Below are 21,184 nucleotides of genomic sequence, written 5' to 3' on the forward strand. Positions count from 1 at the left end.
GTACAGCTGTTTTATGCCGTTATTCTTGTATTTTATTCTTTTATTTTGGTTTTTCTCCTGTAAGTTGCTTTGGAAAAAAGCATCTGCCAAATGCATAAATGTAAATGTCTGGATTAGAAAAACCACTAGGATTGACAAATTTAACAGTGTCTTTATTTATAGCACTATATAAGACCATTTACAGCCATGTTTTCAGATCAAATGCACTGACACCTTGGTAGTTTTTCCTGTCCCAATTTTAGTCCTATTTTTGGCCCCAATATTTTATTAAAAATTCATTAATTTTGAGATGGCTCAGACCAGGAGTATAATTTTTTTTGCATTTATCTGAGGTCACCATTAGGTACATCCTGGGGGAAAGATGTCTAAATTAAACTTTTATTAACCCTTTCATGCATAGTGTTCACTACAGTGGACAGTTATTCTATAGATTTTCTCTTGTATATTCATGGGTTTTGTTGTTTTAGTTCCATATCAACCAACACAGTGAACACTTATGCACCATCCCATACACTGACATTCCTGTAACTTTCTTGTTCTTTTATCTAAATCAATTACTAATTGTTATTAGACTGTAAACAACAGTTTGTTTTTTTTTTTAAACAAAAAAGTTTTTTTTGCATATTATCTGAATGAGTAATAACTAGTATTATAGTATGTTAAAATGTGAGAAAACGTCAGATTAGCAGCATTAACCTCCTGAGACCCACGAAAATTAAAATTTGAGATTTTTTCCATTAAACAATTGTCTTGATTAGAAACCGCATGATGCAACAGTTTGGTTTTTTTTCAGATCTATATATCTATATATTTTTTTATTATTATTAATTTATTTATTTAATGGAATGTTCTTTGCAATGGACGGCAAGTAAAACTGTCAAACTTTTGTCCCCTACAGAGGACAAAAATGCATTGCTGGGTCTCAGAAAGGTAAAAATGTTTTTATTTCATAGTTTTCACACAGTATGTCAGTAAATGCATGTTTCTGAGCTTCAAAAATTAAACACATAGTGTTCAGCTGAGTGGACATTTTTGTAACTCCATGAAAAATAGGTTCATTAAAAAAAAAAAAAAAAAATCGCATTGTTTTTTTTCATGCCTAAAGAGGAATAAAAACACTCAGGAAAAAAAACTCTTGATTAAGGTTCTCATAATTCATGCATGAAAGGGTTAATGGGTCTAAAAAGCTGGCCAGGTACCAAAATGTATCCAGTTTCATAGAAGCACCCCTTTATTATTAAAGGCTGTTGAAGAAATAGCAGGTCAACAAAAGTTTTGAAAATGACTTTAAAAGCTTCCATTTTTTTCTATCTCAGAAAAATTTCACGTTATATTAGTGTTTTCTGCTCTGTGTTTGTCGGAGACTGAGCTCATGAAATCGCGTAGTATGTCACACCACTTACTATGGCATTTGGTGTGCTATACGTACACATTTTCGAACTTTCTAGTGTCATTCAAAGCCATATGTGTTAATTTCCGCCAAGATCTCCAGTTCACCTAACCCTAACTACCAGTGCATGGTATTTGACGCGGCGTGAAAATACACACAGAAAGCTTATAATGCATACAGATAACACCCCAATTAAAAGTGGTGTTTCTATTTATGCGAGTCATATCACGTTGGGTTGTAGAGATGTGTCTCAGCTCGTCTTACTGGTGTCATAGTGACAGAATGGGCAAAAAAATGCAGTAAAGTGGTATGATTTTAAGCATAAAACTGTAATGGATTGAATGATGATTGATGCGTATTAGCCCATAAAGACCCAAACATCCACTGGCGACCAAAAACATACACTGATGGAAACTGTTTAATACCTGCTGATCCACTAATCCTATCAATTCATGTAAATAATTGGTGTAAAATACAGTTTGTCTTCTTTTCATGGTGATCAAATATGACCCATTTGGACATTCAGAGGCTCCACAGTTACCGTGGAAACAACATAATCTTCTTCAACATTGATTCACCAGTAAAACCCACGGAGTTCGATCAATGACCGTGAATAGAAACACTTGGTTTATGTTCAGTTAATGATAGATTTTACCGTAAAAGTCACTTTTTCTTCAGTTTTTTATGTATTTGATTTAATAACAATCAACTTTAATCTGAGTTTTTATGAACGTCTACATGATAAAATAAATTAAATATATGAAAATACTTGATTTTTCACATAAAAACACAGAGGATAATATTATAATAAATGGTGATAAATCACTTAAGAAAGGTTAAGTACAGGAAAAAAATAATATTTTGGGAACTGCCACAAAAGTAGCACTGGTATTAATGGGTTAAGGTGACATTTTTCTACTATATTTATCAAGGAGAACTACAATACAACAAAAACTAGGTGTGGAAAAAAAAAACATGTTATTTAACTGAACTAAAATGGAAATGATGCTTGACAAAAATAACCATCATGTCATCTGTAAAAATGACAGATGACATCTTTAGTTTTCAGCTTCTCCATTTATTTCATAATCAAGGCCTGGTGTTTTGGGTGGATATGAAATCTTGCTTCCAATTTTTTTATTTAATTTTTAATTACATGATTAATTTTCTGACTCTGTATTTTATCAGATAGAGTCAAGATGAGACATGAAAGACAAGCATCCTGAAACTAAAATGAAATTACACTAAAGCCCTCTAGAAAAACTAATTAAATCTAAACTAAGCCTCAACTAAAATAAGATTTAGAAATAAGATTTATATATTTAAAAAAAAAGAAAAAAATGTGATTGATGTGACTTTACAGGCTGCTATAAATCGATTTGCAAAAATAACTTATTGTAAATTAAAATATTAGTCAAATCATCATAAAAACATCACTTTTTCCTTATTCTGTCACTCGGAAGACACTTCCATCTGAACATCTGAGGACAGATTAAAGCTCACTGCCGCCTAAAATAACAGTGGATATAGATGTTCTGACAGAGTGAAGTTAAAATTATAGTCGGAATAGTTGAAGTGTGTGTTATTTGTGAAGCGAAGGCGTTTCCTCCTTTGTGCAGTGAGCTCTCATCCATATTTTCTACAACATCAACACAATGTGAAATGTTGTGTACAGACACGCCGACAGTCTCCTCGATGAGAGCCTTGTTTGTTTATGCTAATTATACCGATGTCTTCAATTAATGTGGTCGTGATTGAGGTTAAAATGCTGCACATGGAAGCATCAGTCTAATCTGATTAAAGGTGTTTTATGCACGTTCAAGAGGCGACGACTTATAGACACGTCTCCCATGCGTGTAATCAGTCAGATGGTCTGATACGAGTCCCCTCTGACCAAGAAGGCACTTGGGACTAAATTGCCTTGAGCAAGTCTAGTGTTTCATAATTAATTTACTCATCCATGATTTTCCAACAGTTGGCTGGATATCTGTAGACCATGAAATCCGACTGTAAGGGCAAGACATATGTACGCACTGTTGCTCAAATCAGTGTTAACTCTTTAAAACCTGACGTGTCATCGCTGACACACCCTGTGCATATGCAGTTTGGATGGATGTAACTCTTTCAATGTTTGTGCAATTGGAAAAATTCCAACAGTTTCTGAAACCTGACATTTTGTGCTCTACAGGCATTATGTAATAATGATGCAATATGTAATAATGTAATAATTTTTCATGCCAGTACGTAATAACGCCGCATTTTGTAAAAAGTTATTTCATATTGCAAGTTATTAAAAAATGCAGGTGTAGCTTTTTTTTTTTTTTTTTAAGAAAATGTAACAATTTGGTGCACTATCAAGGTCAAGGTCAAGGTTACTTTATTTATACCCGTAGGTAGATTTGTTTTGCAGTCTAGGTCATTGCCTTAGCATTACAACAACACATACATTAAACATGCAAGACAGGCACTTGATCACGCTTACAGACAGGACAAAAAGACAGGACAAAAAGTGCTCAGTGTTCCACCATTCATCGGTATAGCAGCATGGATAAGTAAATAAAATAGGTAAGATCAAATAAATAAAAACAAGATGCAATAAAACACAATAAAAACCAGAAAAGATTTAAAAAAAAACAATCCGGGATGAAAACCAGAATAAGAACATACAATTAAAAAATTTAAAAAATTAGAAGTCACAATAATAATAAATAGCGCAAAGAAATGGAATAAATAACTAAATAAGTTAGTAAAGTGCAATGTCATTATTTCTTACTGAGCTCAGTGACGGCGACAGGAACAAAGCTATTTTTATAACGCTGTGTCCTGCACCTTGGGACCTTGCTTTATGTAATAAACCATCAAAACAACATTGAAACTGATGACTTAATTGGAAAAAACATCATACCAGCAGAATAATATTGAGCATTATTATATATTACCCCTCTATCTCGTACTAAATTCAAAAATGATTCAGTTTCTTGGTGTGTCCACACATATCGCACCATGTTTCTTTTACAACTCTTCTTCTTCGCTTGTTGTCGTCCATCATCATTTTTTTTTTTTTTATTCACGTGACTCTAGTTGTGGAAAACGGTCTTTCCATTGCAATTTTGTATGATATACCAATTGCACTACATCTGAAAAAACACCTCTTGCCAGCACAAAAACTTTTGATCGAAAAACAAGTGTTTTGGTGAAATTGTTGTTTTTCCATTAGGCAAATTACTGTAATTTCCAGTATATAAACCGCTATTTTTTTCATATGCTGTGAACCCACGGCTCAAACAATGATGCGGTTAATTTATATTTCATAAGCTAAAAATCGACCTGGCCCTCGAAGAAGAAAATAGAGCTGCTGCACGTAAGCTTGGCACCAATGGATTAAAGGTGAGACACTGGGCGTGGGTTATAATCAGGTGAGGCCAGTAGTTTGGAAAGTACAGTATATTTGCACAATTTGAGGGTCAATGGAAAAACGACTAGTGACTGCTAGATTTTGAAAATTCTAAGTCAGTGTTTTTCAACCTTGGGGTCGCCTGGAATTTCTAGTAATTGATGACAATTTTTTTTTTTTTTTTTTAATTACCAAAAAATATGTATGGTGAGTTGATAGAAACAATCCCAATCCATAAAAGACATGACAAACTGTGAAGCTGAAACTGAAGCACTATGGTACTGTTTATGTGTCAAATGTTCATTGTGGTCAGTTTCAGATGCTGCAGCTCTTTCATAATTCATAGTTTGAGTTCTTGTTTGTTCAGTATTAATTGTCAGCCTTGTAAATCCAAGCTGGACTGACTGTACATATCCTGACTGAGGAAAATAAAATTCTCACTTTGTGCAGTAATCTACACCTGGCTTTTCTGCCTCCGTCCATAATAATATACATTATATAGACTAAATGTCGTCTAAAATGAACGTTTATTTGCAACATAGTATAGCAAACTATTACATGATCAGAAACAAATTAATTTTAGCAAAAAAATGTCTCTGTCACCAGAAATTTGTGATTTTAAAATGGGATCACGAGCCAAAAAAGGTTGGGAACCACTGTTCTTAGTGTTCTGGAAAAAATGGGCAAAAAGACTCACTCATGGCATATTTACCTCCGCCAAGGAGGTTATGTTTTTGCCAGGGTTTGTTTGTCTGTCTGTTTGTTTGTCTGTCCGTTAGTGTGCAACATAACTCAAAAAGTTATGGACAGATTTTGATGAAATTTTCAGGGTTTGTTGGAAATGGGATAAGGAAGAAATGATTAACTTTTGGGGGTGATCCGGAAGAAATCCTGGATTCTGGATCACTTTGAAATTTTCGTTAACATTGTGGTAAATGGGGCCAAAATTTTCATTTCCCAATATCTTGCTTAATTATTGACCAAAATTCACGAAATTTAACTCAGGAATTGACAATGGGGTCCTCTATCACATTTCAAAGGCTGATCCGGATCTGATCCAGAAGGCGGATTTTATTTTAAAAAATAAATGTCGGATTTGTATCACCAATTATGTGGGGAATTTTTGCGCTTGGCGGAGGTCTGCGCTCTCCGAGTGCTTTTCTAGTTTCAATTTTTTTTTTTAATAGACAAAATAAGAAAAAAAAAAGTCCCGACGGACAATTTTAGGCTCAGGGTTTAAAGGGTTAATGTCCTACTGGCATAGAACACTTGATCACACACAATCAATGTGGACAACTTTACTGAAAGTGGTGACTAACGCTGTTGTAGCTCAGGTATTTCAGAGAGAATATGCTCCAGGAGAGAAGTGTAGCTGATCAGAAAGTGAGTTAGTCCCTGTGGTGAACACAGTGCTACATTACATTCCTCCATCTCTTCACAGTGGAGTTTTGAGGGACTCATGTCATTGTACAACCACCTATCTTTAACTCACTGCCTTCTTGCTGGAGTTCCCATGAGGAACACTGTCAGCTCTTAAATCCGAGCTGACATATCGGCGACGACAAGCGCTCGTGTGAATGACGGCTCTCATAGGGAAACGGTAGGATTTAAAGCAGAGTGCATTACAGAAAATAGACAGGAAAAGGAACCAACTCTGGCATTTTTTTTTTTTTTACATTTTTTTTTTTTTTATTTTACAAAGATCCAGCTAAGTTTGTCAAGATATGATTTAGTAAGGAGAACACTGGCACTCTGATGTGAAGGTAAAGTTAAGGACAGGGTTTGAGTTTTTGTGGAGTTGCATAGAAGAAGCAGGTTGTCTTTGTGAAGAGCTGCTGAGAAGACACATTCTATTCATATCGAGCGGCTTAGGACCATCAGGACTTGTTCATTTTTTGTCATGTTTAGATCAGTTTCCAGATGGTTTTTGATAGTCTTGACAGAAAAAAAAAAAAAAAAAAAAAAAATCTGAAGAATCTGGATCTGCCTACTGCACAGGTGTCAAACATGCGGCCCGGGCGCCAAATCTGGCCCACCAAAGAGTCCAGTCCGGCCCTTGGGATGAATTTGTGAAATACAAAAATTACACTAAGATATTAACAATCCTTTTAGTTCAGGTTCCACATTCGGACCAATTCAATCTCAAGTGGGCAGGACCAGTAAAATACTATCAAAAGAACATATAAATAATGGCAACTCCAAATTTTTCTCTTTGTAAATTTAAATATTTTCATGTATTTACACTAAAACAAAGTATAATTTCACAAAAAAAAAATGTGAATAACCTGAACAAATATGAACAATCTGAAATGTCTTAAGAGAAGTAAGTGTAATTTTAACAATATTCTGCCTGTTACTAAATGTTTTGTGTGTTTGTAGATCCACTGTGATCTGTAAGTTATAATGTACATGTGTAAATGATAAACTGAGGCAGAATATTGTTAAAATTACACTTATTTTTTCAGTTTGTTCATGTTATTCACATCTTTTGAAAGGATAGTTTGTAGATGTAAACCTTTTCATAATGTAGATTTACTTTTTTTGATCTAAAACATAGAGAAAAGTTCGGAGTTGACATTATTTATATATTATTATTATTATTATTATTATGTTATTATTTTACTGGTTCGGCCCACTTCAGATCAAATTTAGCTGAATGTGGCCCCTGAACTAAAATGAGTTTGACACCCCTGGACAACTGGATTTACTTGCAACATTATAAATGAGTGACAGAAGTGCTGAGCATCCTACCACAAAAATATCAATTTGAGAAACATGATTTTTCCCGTTATCTTCAAATGAAAGGGGAAATACAGGGGAGACCCTCCATGGAAGAGAGCGATGTGGTTCAAATCATGACTAAAGCATATAAAGATAGTAATATTAGGATAATCTCAGCATTATATAAAGCCTTAATAAATCTCGATAAGCAAACAACTTACTATGTAAAAGTAAAATGGGAAAGAGAATTTGACATAGAAATTGATGATATAGATTGGCTAAACATGTGGAAATTACATCATACAACTACTAGCTCTCGGACATGGAGGGAATTTGCCTGGAAAAACCTTATAAGATTTTTTTTTATTACACCCAAGTTTAAAAGTTAACAGTTACAGAGGCATCAGGAATGTTGGATGTTTTTTGGAAATGTTCAAAACTTTCGGAATATTGGGAAATGATCTACAACGTCCTATGTCAAGTATTAGGGTACACAATTCCAAAGAAACCTGAAATTCTTTATTTGTGCAACTTTGATGATGGCACTATACGTGAATATGACAAATATTTGGTAAAGGTGATGTTGATAGCTGCAAAAAAAAATGTATAACAGGGAATTGGGAGAAGATGAACGTACCATCAAAGGATCAATGGATAAAAAATACGATTGAGGACATATTTGTAATGGAAAAACTAACACACAGATTGAGACTACAAGAACCATAAATGAACAGAAAGTGGGAAAAAATGGACATTATGTAAGCAAAATAATTGGTAAGACTATGCTACCCAGACATATTCATGTTGTTGTGTTTTCATTTTGTTGTTGTTGTTTTAAAATTAATAAAATATAAGTTACAAAAAAAAAAAAGGAAGTGCTGAGCATCCTACTACAGAACAGTCCATGGACTTAATAAAGTCTCCACTGGTGTTTTGATTGAAGGTTTCTGCAAATGAAACCCCATTACCAGCATAGGTACTTCATACTAACCCATGTACATACAGTAGGTTGCACTAAACCAGTTTTTCTAAAAGGTTGAGAATTTTCATATTTACCCAAGAATAACTGTCTGAGCTATTGCACATCCTATAATGACATCATCTAGACGGTTTGTTTTTTTGTTTGTTGCGGAGCTGTTTTTATTGTTTTTATTTTATGTTTCTGATTTTTGTTTCTGATTTTTGGTTTATTTATTCTTTTTTCTGTTGTTGTTGTTGTTGTTGTTATTATTATTATTATTATTGTAATTGTTTTGTATTGTATGCTGTTGCTGATTTTTGGTTTTTGTGTTGTTGTGTGGAGTGTATGTACATCCTGTTTGTTGAGTGAGTTGTGGGAAATTGTTGGTCCTTTGTTTTTGTGTTGTTGATGACCCCAGGAAGAGTAGCTGCTGGGGTATGCAGCAGCTCATGGGGATCAAACTAATAAACTAAACTAAACCCAGACATAATCAGCAGGACAGTCTACAAGCCACTATTCCACCATAAGGACTAGGATCTAAATTTACTTCCAGGAGCTTCATGAAAAAGTCTGTTGTTGGTTTTTAAGACTGGCAGTTCAAGAACATTTGGACCCGCAGAGCTGAATATTTCTGATTATTCTGTATTTGCAGCATTTTATTTTAACCATCATTGTTAAATATCTGCACGATATAGGAAAAAAACTGACATTGCTTTTTTTTTTTTTTTTTTTTTTAACCCTGCGATATATATTGAAAAAATACTGAGGAGTACAAAATAGCTGTGTGGTGCCGATGTAAACGGTTAAACAAATTAGTTGTGTTACCTCTCGTTGTGGTAAGAGCACGCGTGTTTCAATATCATTCTTCTTGTAGCCGAAATAATTCCAGATAACTGACATTGCTTTTCTTTTTGGCACCAAGTCTTCATTTTCTGTGATTTTCTCGTTGCTCATTTTTCAATGTTGTTACCAGCGACTCACTCCAAACTGGTTATGAATGATTGTGATTGGTGGATTGCTATACGCAGTGTGTGTCAGGTACCCTTGAAATTAGATGACAACACGTTGAGTTCATTTGCCTCCTACATTGCAGGACCTGCGATGTGATTATTGCGCACATGTACATCGCGATGACGATGCTCAAATGATATATTGTGCAGCTCTGTGTAGCAGTAAGTACAGTTTTCATTGTCATTTTCCAGTGTATTTTCATACCACCTTATATCCTTATAGTTTTTTCTGTATGAATTCAAACATACATGTTCACCCATTATGCTTATTTATTAGCATTTGGCAAACGCTGCAGGGATTTCTCTTGATAAAACCCTTGAAAAAACGTCACTGAGTTATGAATTGTTCCTAATTCCCTCAGGCAAAGTGTAAGAGGAAATGTGGATGTATGGAAACTGGGGATGAAAGGCTCAAAATGCATGGACGCTTTACAATAAAGTTACAGAAGAAAAGCGCAATAAACCAATGCCGATGTTTATATATAAAAAAAAAAAAAAAAAAAAAAAAAGTAAAACAATATTGGTGCTTTGTCATGTAGCATTGTCTCATTTGCATAATCTTAGCACATCACCACCATAATATGGAGTAGTTTTGGTAGAAATATGTCTTATGATATTATTATTATTATTATTATTATTATTATTATTATTATTATTATTATTATTATTATTAGGATTGTTGTGCTGAAGTGAAATGTCCAGTTGTAGTCTCCACTCCTCAGACATGGATGCCAGTCAGTAAGTAACTGAAGTGAGTCAAAGCGCTAGAGGCTGTAAGGGCTCCACTTCATCAACCCAGGAAAGCAACATATCATAGGATGCTACCTTGACAACCCAAAACACACACGCACATAGATAGATAGATAGATAGATAGATAGATAGATAGATAGATAGATAGATAGATAGATAGATAGATAGATAGATAGATAGATAGATAGATAGATAGATAGATAGATAGATAGACAGACAGACATTTTTAATCAGATTACAGGGTTGCTGTGGATTAATTTCAATTAATCACAATTAAGTATAATCCATTTTTAATCCATATTAATTGTGTTTCATTTTGCATGAGCAAACGGACTCAAGAAAGAAGGGAATACATATGCACTTAATGTGTTTGTCTCAAGGTGGGCGACGCATTAGCTGAAGTGCTAGCAGAATCCCCTACTAATGTATGCTTTGTGTTAATGTGGTATTTTAAGATGGTGCTTCAGTGAAAAGAAAACTCAGAGTGTGCATAATACTTTGTCGGTCGACTGTGTCGTCTGGGTTTTTTGTCCTCATATTTCCATCCAGAGGGCCAACGTGCTGTTTTGCCTCTTCCATCTTTATGGGATGGTTCTGCCCAACTGCCCATTAGCACATGTGCGACGCTAACTCTACTTGGACAAACTGCCTCAAATGTGTTGCAAGAGTCGTTCTGTGCTGCAAATGGATTAATTCCATTAAAAATTTTAATCAGATTAATCATGATGATGGATTAATCCATGTGAATGCATAAATTTTGACAGCCCTAATATATATTTATATCTATATATGCATACTGAACTTTTAGTCGGCCTTTAGATTTGTTGTTTTTGGAGCGTTCAAATGAACATGTATATTATTTCTCAGTCTCTTTTCTTCAAATATAACAAGAAAATACGGGAAATATGTACACAGCCTTAAAAGACACACAAAAAACAGAACTAAATGGGTTGTAAAGGTTAAAGTCAGTGTTTAGTGTGACCCCTGACATACTTTGCTGTAGTATGTACAGCAGTAAAAACAAAAGCTTCAGTGAAAAAATACAGCTTCTATAAACCAAAGTGGTTGTATTTACTGTGACCTTCCTTTTACACTGAACATCTTTAATCCTTTTTTTTCTGACAATATGACATTTTTGGCATTTACTTTCTGATTTTTTTTTATTCTTGGTTCCATTCAACCCATTCCAGATGTTTTTAATGGTTTTTGTTGCTTCTTGTCATGGGGTCAGGGGTCACACTAAACACTGACTTTAACCTTTAGAACCCATTTAGTTCGTTTTTTTGTGTGTCTTTTAAGGGTGTGCACATATTTCCTGTATTTTCTTGTTGCATCTGAAGAAAAGACACATAAATAAATAAATATGCATGCTCATTTCAACGCTGCAAAAACAACAAATCTAAAGGCTGCCTAAAACTTTTGCAAAGTACTGTGTATGCGTATATATATATATATATATATATATATATATATATATATATATACAGTCATGGAAAAAATTACTAGAACATTAAAAGTCATCAAAAATAATGGTTATGCAATTAAGTACTAACTCCTGTGTGTATCATGTGATTAAAACAGACAGAAAAGAAAACATGGAATGCCTAAAAGCACTGTTTTTGTCAGTACAATGACACAGATATTGATGTAAGAACTGAAGGGATTTTGGTTATTATCAAGAAAACCATGGAAAATGGATAGATATCAGCTCTGAAATTAAACTGTTATCGTATTTGTCCAAAAAAATGTACCTTTAGTTGTACCAGACATTAAAATGAACAAAAAATTGAAGAAAACAAGGGTGGTCTAATAATTTTTTCCACGACTGTATAAATATTTTACCATTGATGGTTTGGGACTATGACTTTTTTCTTCAGGGCGAACACACCTGATTTAATCGCCTTCCAGCCTTTTTTCTTTACGTCAAATAATGAATGCACTTGTTTTTGTCAACACAGCTCCATTGAATTAAAGTTAAAAGAAGTGTCTGATGAATAAACCAGGCGTTTCACACAGAACACGCTTTTATTCTTCTGATTTCCAACGTTTTCATGTACCATCTTATACCTTTGTAGTGTGTCTGTGTGAATTAAGCCACACCAGTGCACACAATATGCTTGTTTGCATTTACCAAACGCTTCAGGGATTCCCATGGTAAGCCCACGTTTGACGTCACAAAGCTATGAACTCTGGGTAATTTCCTCAGGCAAAGTCTGTGGAATGTGGACTTTACAGGAACAGTGGATAAATGGCTAAAAAGGTCTGGGGGGGGGCTCTTGCAGTTCACAGTTTAACAGTGGGACGTATCTAAGACCTCAGAGATGAAACAGAAACACTGGGAATGGACCGATAGTGATCAGATGAAGCTGCAAGTGCTTCTAAACTGAAATGTAAAGAGCAACTAAATGCAGGCTTGGACTAGAGTAGAAAACATGTCAAGAGTCAAGGGCATTGGGATTTTACAAACATAAGCATAACATAGAGGCTGGGCATAAAATTAACTTTTTACCTCATCTGCCACTGGCTAATGACCTCCAAAAATTTACTGGCCTAATAAAAATTACATGCCTTATTTGACATAAGTTTTTATCATGAAAATCCGACTTAAGCATCACTAAAAGAATACAGTTATGTACAGATAAAATTAGATTATTGCCATTTTAATAGGTTCTATTTAGGGATGCACCGATACCGCTTTTTTCCAGACCGAGTACGAGTACTTATATTTGATATATCATCAATCAATCAAACTGGGATTGAGTCTAAATAAAATTAACTCCACAGACCAGAGACATTTTTCTAGAATGTTCTACGAATACTAGGGCTGGGTAAATAAATTGATTTGATTAATTTTGGTTTGATTTTATTTTAATTTTGCGTAATACTGGCACAAGGAACAAATGATTACATTTTGGTGGTTGGGGGGGGGGGGGGGGGGTGATCTGCCTTGGCGGAGGTCTGCACTCTGAGTGCTTTTCTAGTTTCCCCCTTTTTTCCATTTTAACCTCCTAAGACCCAGGAAATGTCAGCAAAGTACAAGTTGGGTTTTTTTTGTGTTTTATTAAATAAGTGCCTATATGGAAGATCCTTTGTGGTAGACAGTTTTTCTTTCCTTTTTTTTTATAAAGTTGTGAAACTCTTGTCCACAAATGTGGACAGAAAACCCATAGCTGGGTCTTAGGACGTTAAAAAAAGAAAACTTACTTAAGTTCAAGTCATAAAAAAAAAAAAAAAAGCCAAAAGCATATTTTGCCCACTATTGGTGCTTGGCGGGTGTTAATTTTACACCCTGCGTGGAGGGATGTATTCTGTGTACCTATGTTGACCGTCCCTTTCAGTGAATGTAATGCTGTACAGTGTCACAGTCTGGGTAACTGCATAGCCTGATGATAATGGATGTTATCAGTCACTTAATTAACTCCAACACCACGGTTTTCGTTTGCCCTCTGAGGCAACAGATTCTCAACTCCTACCTTGGTTTATTTCCCATCAATAGTCCCCATATCTCTGTTCAGATCCATCTGAGCTGCAGAGATTTAGGTCTAATGGGAATCAACCCCAGATCAGTTCTCTTACTTCAGCTGACGTCCTGCTGCTGAATGAGCAGCAGGTGAGTGACAGCTCTTTGGAAATACCACCTGGAACATGTTAGCGCCTTGTCAAGGTACACAGCCTTCAGGGAGGTGGGGGGAGGTGGGGGGGCAGCAGCATCACCTGCCTTTTTCCTTAGATCTTAACTCTTTAAAGCCTGACATGTCATCGCTGATACACCCTGCACATGTGCAGTTTGGACGGATGTAACTCTTTCAGTGTTTGTGCGATTGGAAAAATTCTGACAGTTTCTGAAATCTGGGTCATTACGAAAATTTTACTCACGCCTGTAGTAGAAGCTAGAGAAGAAGCCGTTTTAGTAGAATTATAACATGCAGTAAATCGTGAATGACTGCTAGATTTTGAAAGTTCGAAATGTTCTGGAAAAATGGGCAAAACGACTCACTCATAGTATATTTTCAAACCTTTTTATCAGCTACATTCAGACAGTAGGTCTTAATGCACAATTCAGATTTTTTGGTGAAATCCAATTTTTTTTGTGCTCACGTTTATATTACACATTAAATGTGACTTATTACGAAACACAAAAAGGGCTCTAATAGATATCATCTGTAAGAATGCTCATGTTGGAGATACTTTGTCACCTTTTCCAATAAAAATAAATTTAAAAAAAATGCAACTTCTATCAGTTTTGAATATAAACTGAATGCGACCCTGAAGTGACCCGCATACGCAAAACAGAAAAAATATAAAACAAGAAAAGCACTCGGAGAGCGCAGACCTCCACCAAGACAGATCTGCCCCCCCCCCAATCACCACCAAAATTTAATCATTTCTTCCTTGTGCCAGTATCAATATTTCCTGAAAATTTCATGAAAATCCGTCCATAAGTTTTTGAGTTATCTTGCTAACAAGCAAACACGCAAACAAACAAACAAACATGCACGCAAATGCACAAAGCAAAGTGATCACAATATCTCCTGGCAGAGGCAACAAAGGGGGTGGGGTGGGTCATAGATATGTCGTACATACATCACAGGCGAATGTAGAACAAGCAGATGAGACTAATGCACAATTCAGATTTTTGGGTTAAATCCGATTTTTTGTGCACTTGTTTATATTACACATTAAATGCGACTTCTTATGAAACACGATAGGGACTCTAAAAGATATCATCTGTAAGAATGCTAATGTTGGAGACGTTTTGTCACCTTTTCCAATAAAAACAAGAAAAGCACTCGGAGAGCGCAGACCTCCGCCAGGACAGATCTGCCTCCCATGCGTACGTGTTTGTTTGTTTGTTTGTTTGTTTGTTTGTTTGTTTGTTTGTTAGTAAGATAACTCAAAAAGTTATGGACGGATTTTCATGAAATTTTCAGGAAATTTTGAGACTAGCACATGGAAGAAATGATTAAATTTTGGTGATCGGGGTTTGGGGGGGGTGGAGGGGCTTGCCCACTTGCTCACAAAAATGTGATAATTATTAAGTATTTGGTATTTTTATTTACAGCTCAAGTTGATGAAATAGAAAAAAGTGTAAAAGAATTAAAAACAAACTGTATGAAAATGTTGACGTTATTCTAAGTTTATACTAAGTTTATACTTCTTCCTACTCCTTTTCGACCATGCAAGACTCTGACTTGTATGTGCTTGAAGATGGATTCTGTCCATTTAAATGTTATTTTGTTTATGTCTTAATTTGCTTTGTTTTGTTTTATTTTCTTTGTATGTTCGAAATAAAAAATAAAATAAATAAATAAATTCTACAAGTGTGTGAAAAAGGCACACTTGGTGCTTAGTAAGGGCCTTGCTGGACGGGATACCGGAGGGTTCATGTCTATGTCTTCTGAATTCTCTTTTGCTTGTTTGTTTGTTTGTTTGTCTTTGTTTCCCCGTCACAATATTTTGTCATGCACTAAATTAAAAAAACAAAAAAAACCCAGCATATTTTCAGCTGAGGGTTTCAAGGGTTCACCTCCCGCCTCTTTCTGACATTTCTCCATGCTACTAAGTGCCAGAGGCCTTCACCTCCCTTTACACTCACACCTGCTGTTTTTGTCCTTCTCTTCTTTCTGTTATTTTATCTCTCCTCCTGTGTTTTCACCGCTGGGATCGGGTCTCAGACCGAGCGGCAAACGGGGGCGACGTAGAAAAGGAGAAAGGCTAAAGGAGTTTTTGTTGTGGAGCTGCAGATGTTTATCAGAGCTGGGACAGGTTGGCTGTCTTTACTTCCTGTTATCTGACGGACATCACAGGCCTTTCAGTGCCTTTGCTCATGCGATCACAGACTCACCCACATACTGTAAACATTCACATCCACAGGACGCACCGCAGTCACTATAGGTATCATTTATTCCCCCTACAGTCCATCATCCCTATAGTTGTCTCAGTCTAAACACTGTTGTAAATCTGTCTGTGAATATTGTCCGCTGTCAAATACGAGGCCGAATGCTTAATGTGACGCTGATATTCTGATACTCTGGATGATTGACAGATGTTTCTGACACTGCTGCACTGAGCGAATCCATTATACTGGACCAAAAGCAAATCCCAATAACCTCAGTTGTGCTGCTTAAAAGATACTAGTAAAAAAACAGAAACATGTTAACTAATGTTCAAGTTTTACCAAAATAGCACAAAGGATCGTTAACCCTTTAACCGCTGACGTGTCTGTGGTGAGCGTTCCGAATGTATGATTTATTTTAAATATTCATAAAAATTCAACTGTTTGCTTAATAACAAAAATTTCCACACGTGCTGATTTAATAGACCTTGTTCTTTCCATAGACATCTGAGCATGCTCAGTGCACCACCCCCCCCCACACACACACACACACACCTTTGTAATGGCGGTAGAACACAGAGGAATGAGTGAGACCGATATAAAAATAGACGGTTTGGGCTTTTTTTTTTTTTTTGTTTTACAGCTTTTTCCTTGTGTGTTTTTTTTTTTTTTTTTTTTTTTTTACAGTGTTGTGGTGATTTTCCTTTATTTATTTATTTTTTTGCTGTGTTTTTACTGAGTTTTGACCGTGTAACTGCTTTTTGGAGTTCAACCAGGTGCCGAAAAGTAGCTAGACTCATATAGAAAAAAAAAACTACTAGGCCAAAATTCAAATACTTGTTCCTTTTTTTATTCATTTTTTTTTTTGTAAGCATGATTTTAGTAAATTTTTTGCTTTTTTTTCATTTTTGTTTTTGTTACTTTCATTGCTTTTTTTTATTTTGTTAGTTTCTTATTCATCTTTGTTGATTTTATTGATCAATTTGATTGTTTTTGTTCTTTTTGTTACTTATTTTAGTCTTTTTTTTTTTTTTGTTTTTGACTTTGTAACTGCTTTTTGGAGTTCAACCAGGTGCCAAAAAGCAGATGGACTGATTTAGAAAAAAAAAACCCAAAAAACTACTGGGCCGAAATTCAAATATTTGATGCTTATTTTATTCTTTTTTTTTTTTTTTTTTTTTTTAAAACATCATTTTAGTCAATTTTTAGCATACTTTTTCATGTTTTGTAAAATTTTGTTTTTGTTCATGTAGTTGCTTTTTTTTCTCCTCCATTTTGTTTTTTTTTATCTGTTCAATTTTGTTCAGTTTGTGGCTGATTTTGTTCACGTTACGCATTATTTTGTTGGTTTATTATTCATTTGTGTTCCTTTTAATTGATCATTTTGGCTGTTTTTCTTTATTTTGTTGCTTGTTTTAGTCTTTTTTTGACTGCGTAACTGCTTTTTGGAGTTTAACCAGGTGTCAAAAAGCAACTGGACTGATGTAGGAAAAAAACAAAAAACTACTGGGCCAAAATTCAAATACTTGTTACTTATTTTATTCATTTTTTTTTTAAAAGATAATTTTTGTAAATTTTGCATGTTTTTCATGTTTTTAAAAATGTTGTTTTTTGTTCATTTAGTTGTTTATTTTTATTTTTCTTCATTTTGTTCTATATTTTATTATTGGTTCTTCAATTTTGTTCAGTTTGTGGCTGATTTTTTTTCACGTTACTTATTATTTTGTTGGTTTATTATTCATTTTTGTTTATTTTATTGATCATGTTGGTTATTTTTGTTCATTTTGTTACTTATTTTAGTCTTTTTTTTTTTTTAAACCAAATAACTGCGTTTTGGAGTTCAACCAGGCGTCAAAAAGAAAGAAAAACAGCCCCAAAACAAAACTTACGGGCCCAAATTCAAATACTTACTGTTGTTCAGTGTGTTCCAGTTCACAGTTTATGTTCAACATCTTAAATCTCTTATTTATGTACATTCTGAGTGCCTTTTTTTAAGTCAAAACCTGTCAAACTTCACTTCTTCTCTTTGTCTTTTTCTGTTATTCCACTCTGTTTTGACCTAAAACACACAGTAAAGCAAAACCACTGAAGAACAGGAACACAAACACATACAGCAGCTTTTATGGCACTGAAACAGACGCAAACTCACAGCAGAGATAACGTCTCAGGGGTTAAAATGTTAACCTTCCATTTAAGACTGTATTTGAAAGCAATGGGAATTAATTAGCTTTATTTAAAGACCAGAGGATTAGTATTTCAGCACATATCTGCAGATCTTGCACATTTTTTTTTTTACACACACTCTGAAAATAAACCTTTGTTGTTGTCTATTTTAATCTCCGCACTGTTCTGATGTTCGACTGTCATCGCGTCAGCCTCCATCACATTCTCACAGCGGCGAAAACTTAGCTGAGCGGAATGCAAGCTGAGCACAATCTGTTATTACGGTCGACTTTCATTAAGGACAGGAACTCCATTTGGTCAAGTCATGTTTGAGTAATAATGCTAGCTTATAAAAGCTGATTCAACATGACATGACTTTATTGTTCAAAGCGCGGGTGTCAAACATGTGGTCCGGGGGCCAAATCCGGCCCGCTAAAGGATTCAATCTGGCCCCTGGGATGAATTTGTGAAATGCAAAAATTACGCTGAAGAAGGATGTTAAAATCATTTCATTCTAAAAATAATCAGACCAGTAAAATACTATCATAATAACCTATAAATTAAGAAAACTGCAAATTTTTCTCTTTGTTTTGGTGCAAAAAAAGTCACATTACACAAGAATATTTACATTTACAGACTAGCGTTTTATAGAAAAAAAAGGGAAAATCTGAAATGTCTTAAGAGAAGTATGTGGAATTTTAATTATATTCTGTCTGTTATTAAATGTTTGGTGTATTTGCAGATCCGCTGTGATCTCTTAAAATGTGATTCACATGTATAAATGATAAACTGAGGTGTAATATTGTTAACATTGCACTTATTTTTGTTAGGAATTTTCAGGTTGTTCATACACTACAAACAAAAAGTTAAGGATATTTTTAATTTTGGGGCTATTTTTTTCAGTTGGGATTCTTGCACAGTTCTTCTGACTTTTTTTGTGTGTGAATTGAAACACATTTTTTTAATGACCATAGTTTTATTTACAAATGGCAAAAAAAAATGAAATAGCCTAAACTTTTTGTTTGTAGTGTATTTGTTCATGTTACGTTCGAGTACAATTGTAAACATTTTCATTACGGAATTTTACTTTTTTCACTCAAAAGTTCTTATCCTATTATTTATATTATTTTATTGGTCCGGCCCACTTTATATCATATTAGGCTGGATGTGACCCCTGAACTCAAATGAGTTTGACACCCCTGGTTTAAAGTATCACTGAAGTTTTTCTTTGGACTTGATAACAAATGGGGATGGACAAAACTCTAATATAACTTCCTTATTACCACAGAGACGCTCCGGATGACCTTTTGTGATATTGTCTGACTGGCAGCCTGATGGAGGGCAGGGGATACTGAGTGGAATTAAAGTACTTCAGAGCTTTGTGCGTCACCTCGGTACAACTAGTATCAGAGGTGAAGGTGGGTTAGGGTGGGGGAAACCGGCTCTGGCTGGATTCTTGGGTCAAATGAGAAAAATCTCGATGGTGTGGGTTAATTAGTTAGAGTCCTCCCCACCTCAAAAGGTATTAACAGAGTGCAATTTATCTTTTTCCTACTTTGCTCTCAGAAAGTGATCTATTTAACCCCTGGAATCCATCAGGGACACCTGCGTCTCATTACGTTCTATGCACAGCTTCAGGCATGTCAAGCATTTAAGAAGCCGAGTGTTTTCTCTGTGCAATTTTGGCCCAGTTTACTCAACAACGCTCTCGGGTGAAAACGACAAAATATTTTATCAGATGTGCCTTTTGTTTTGATGACAACAGCGTTTGTGGGGGTTGAAAATGCAAAAAAAAGTGAAACCGCCTTCCAAAGTGGAACTCTTAAAAACGCTCCACTCTGCTTAGTTTTTTATGTTTTTAAAAATGTTTTTGTTCATTTAGTTGTTTATTTTTGTGTTTCTCTATTTTGTTCTATATTTTATTATCTGTTCTTCAATTTTGTTGAGTTTGTGGCTGATTTTTTTTCATGTTACTTATTCTTTTTGTTGGTTTATTATTAATTTTTGTTTATTTTATTGATCATGTTGGTTGTTTTTGTTCATTTTTAATACTTATGTTAGTCTCTTTTTTTTTTTTTTTAACCGCGTAACTGCGTTTTGGTGTTCAACCAGGTGTCAAAAAGCAACTGGACTGATTTAGAAAAAAACAGCCCCAAAATAATACATAATGACCTCAGATGTTCTTCTTGGTTTAATGTGAAAAAAATATGACATTGTGCCTATAAACAATGACAAATCCAAATGTTTCTATTTGTATTATTGCAATAAAAACATAATTATGAAAATATTTACATTAACAAACTATCCTTTAGCAATAAAATGTGAATAACCTGAACAAATATCTGAAGAAAATTAAGTGCAATTTGAACAATATTCTGCCTTTTACTAGAGCTGATCTGTGATGCAAATACTTTTGTTAAAATTGCAATTTTAAAGAAATTTCAGTTTTTTTCAGGTTGCTCAAATCTTTTTGTTTTGTGTTTCATAATTTAATAATATTTGCACTAAAAAAAAAAAGAAGAAGAATTTGTTGTTTTCATTACTTGTAGGCTGTTATGTTATTTTATTGGCCTGGCCTACTGTAAATGAAATTGGGCTGAATGTGGCCGCTGAAAGAAAATGAGTTTGACATTTTGCACTTGGTTTTGTATTCATTTTGTATTATCTTTGGATGTATTTTGTTTGGTTTGTCTGACTTTATACAGTATTACTTTATAGCTAGTTGTGGATAGCTAACCATTAAAGCTATTGTTATTTAGAAGGGGGCAGGAAGTAGAAGATTTTCTTCATCCTGCTCCTTTTCGAGCATGGGTGTGTAAATGTTTGTTCACCTGATGATTATTGAATGTCTGCTGATGAAATGCACAACCATGAACAAAACAAATAAAATGAAACTAAATGAAACATCCCTGGTTTACATGATCACAAGTTGGCATGAAAAATGCGTATTGGTATCTC

At 34.6% G+C, this 21,184-nt stretch overlaps 1 protein-coding gene across 1 annotated transcript in view; it reads right to left on the minus strand.

Annotated features, from left to right (window-relative positions):
• Positions 1-21,184, minus strand: part of LOC115434660 (gamma-aminobutyric acid receptor subunit gamma-3-like) — a 217,531-nt gene that overhangs the window by 24,592 nt on the left and 171,755 nt on the right. The gene's annotated exons all lie outside the window — the stretch shown is intronic.

The sequence above is a fragment of the Sphaeramia orbicularis genome, chromosome 2, assembly GCF_902148855.1.
Source record: "Sphaeramia orbicularis chromosome 2, fSphaOr1.1, whole genome shotgun sequence".
In the NCBI taxonomy this organism is placed as follows: domain Eukaryota; kingdom Metazoa; phylum Chordata; class Actinopteri; order Kurtiformes; family Apogonidae; genus Sphaeramia; species Sphaeramia orbicularis.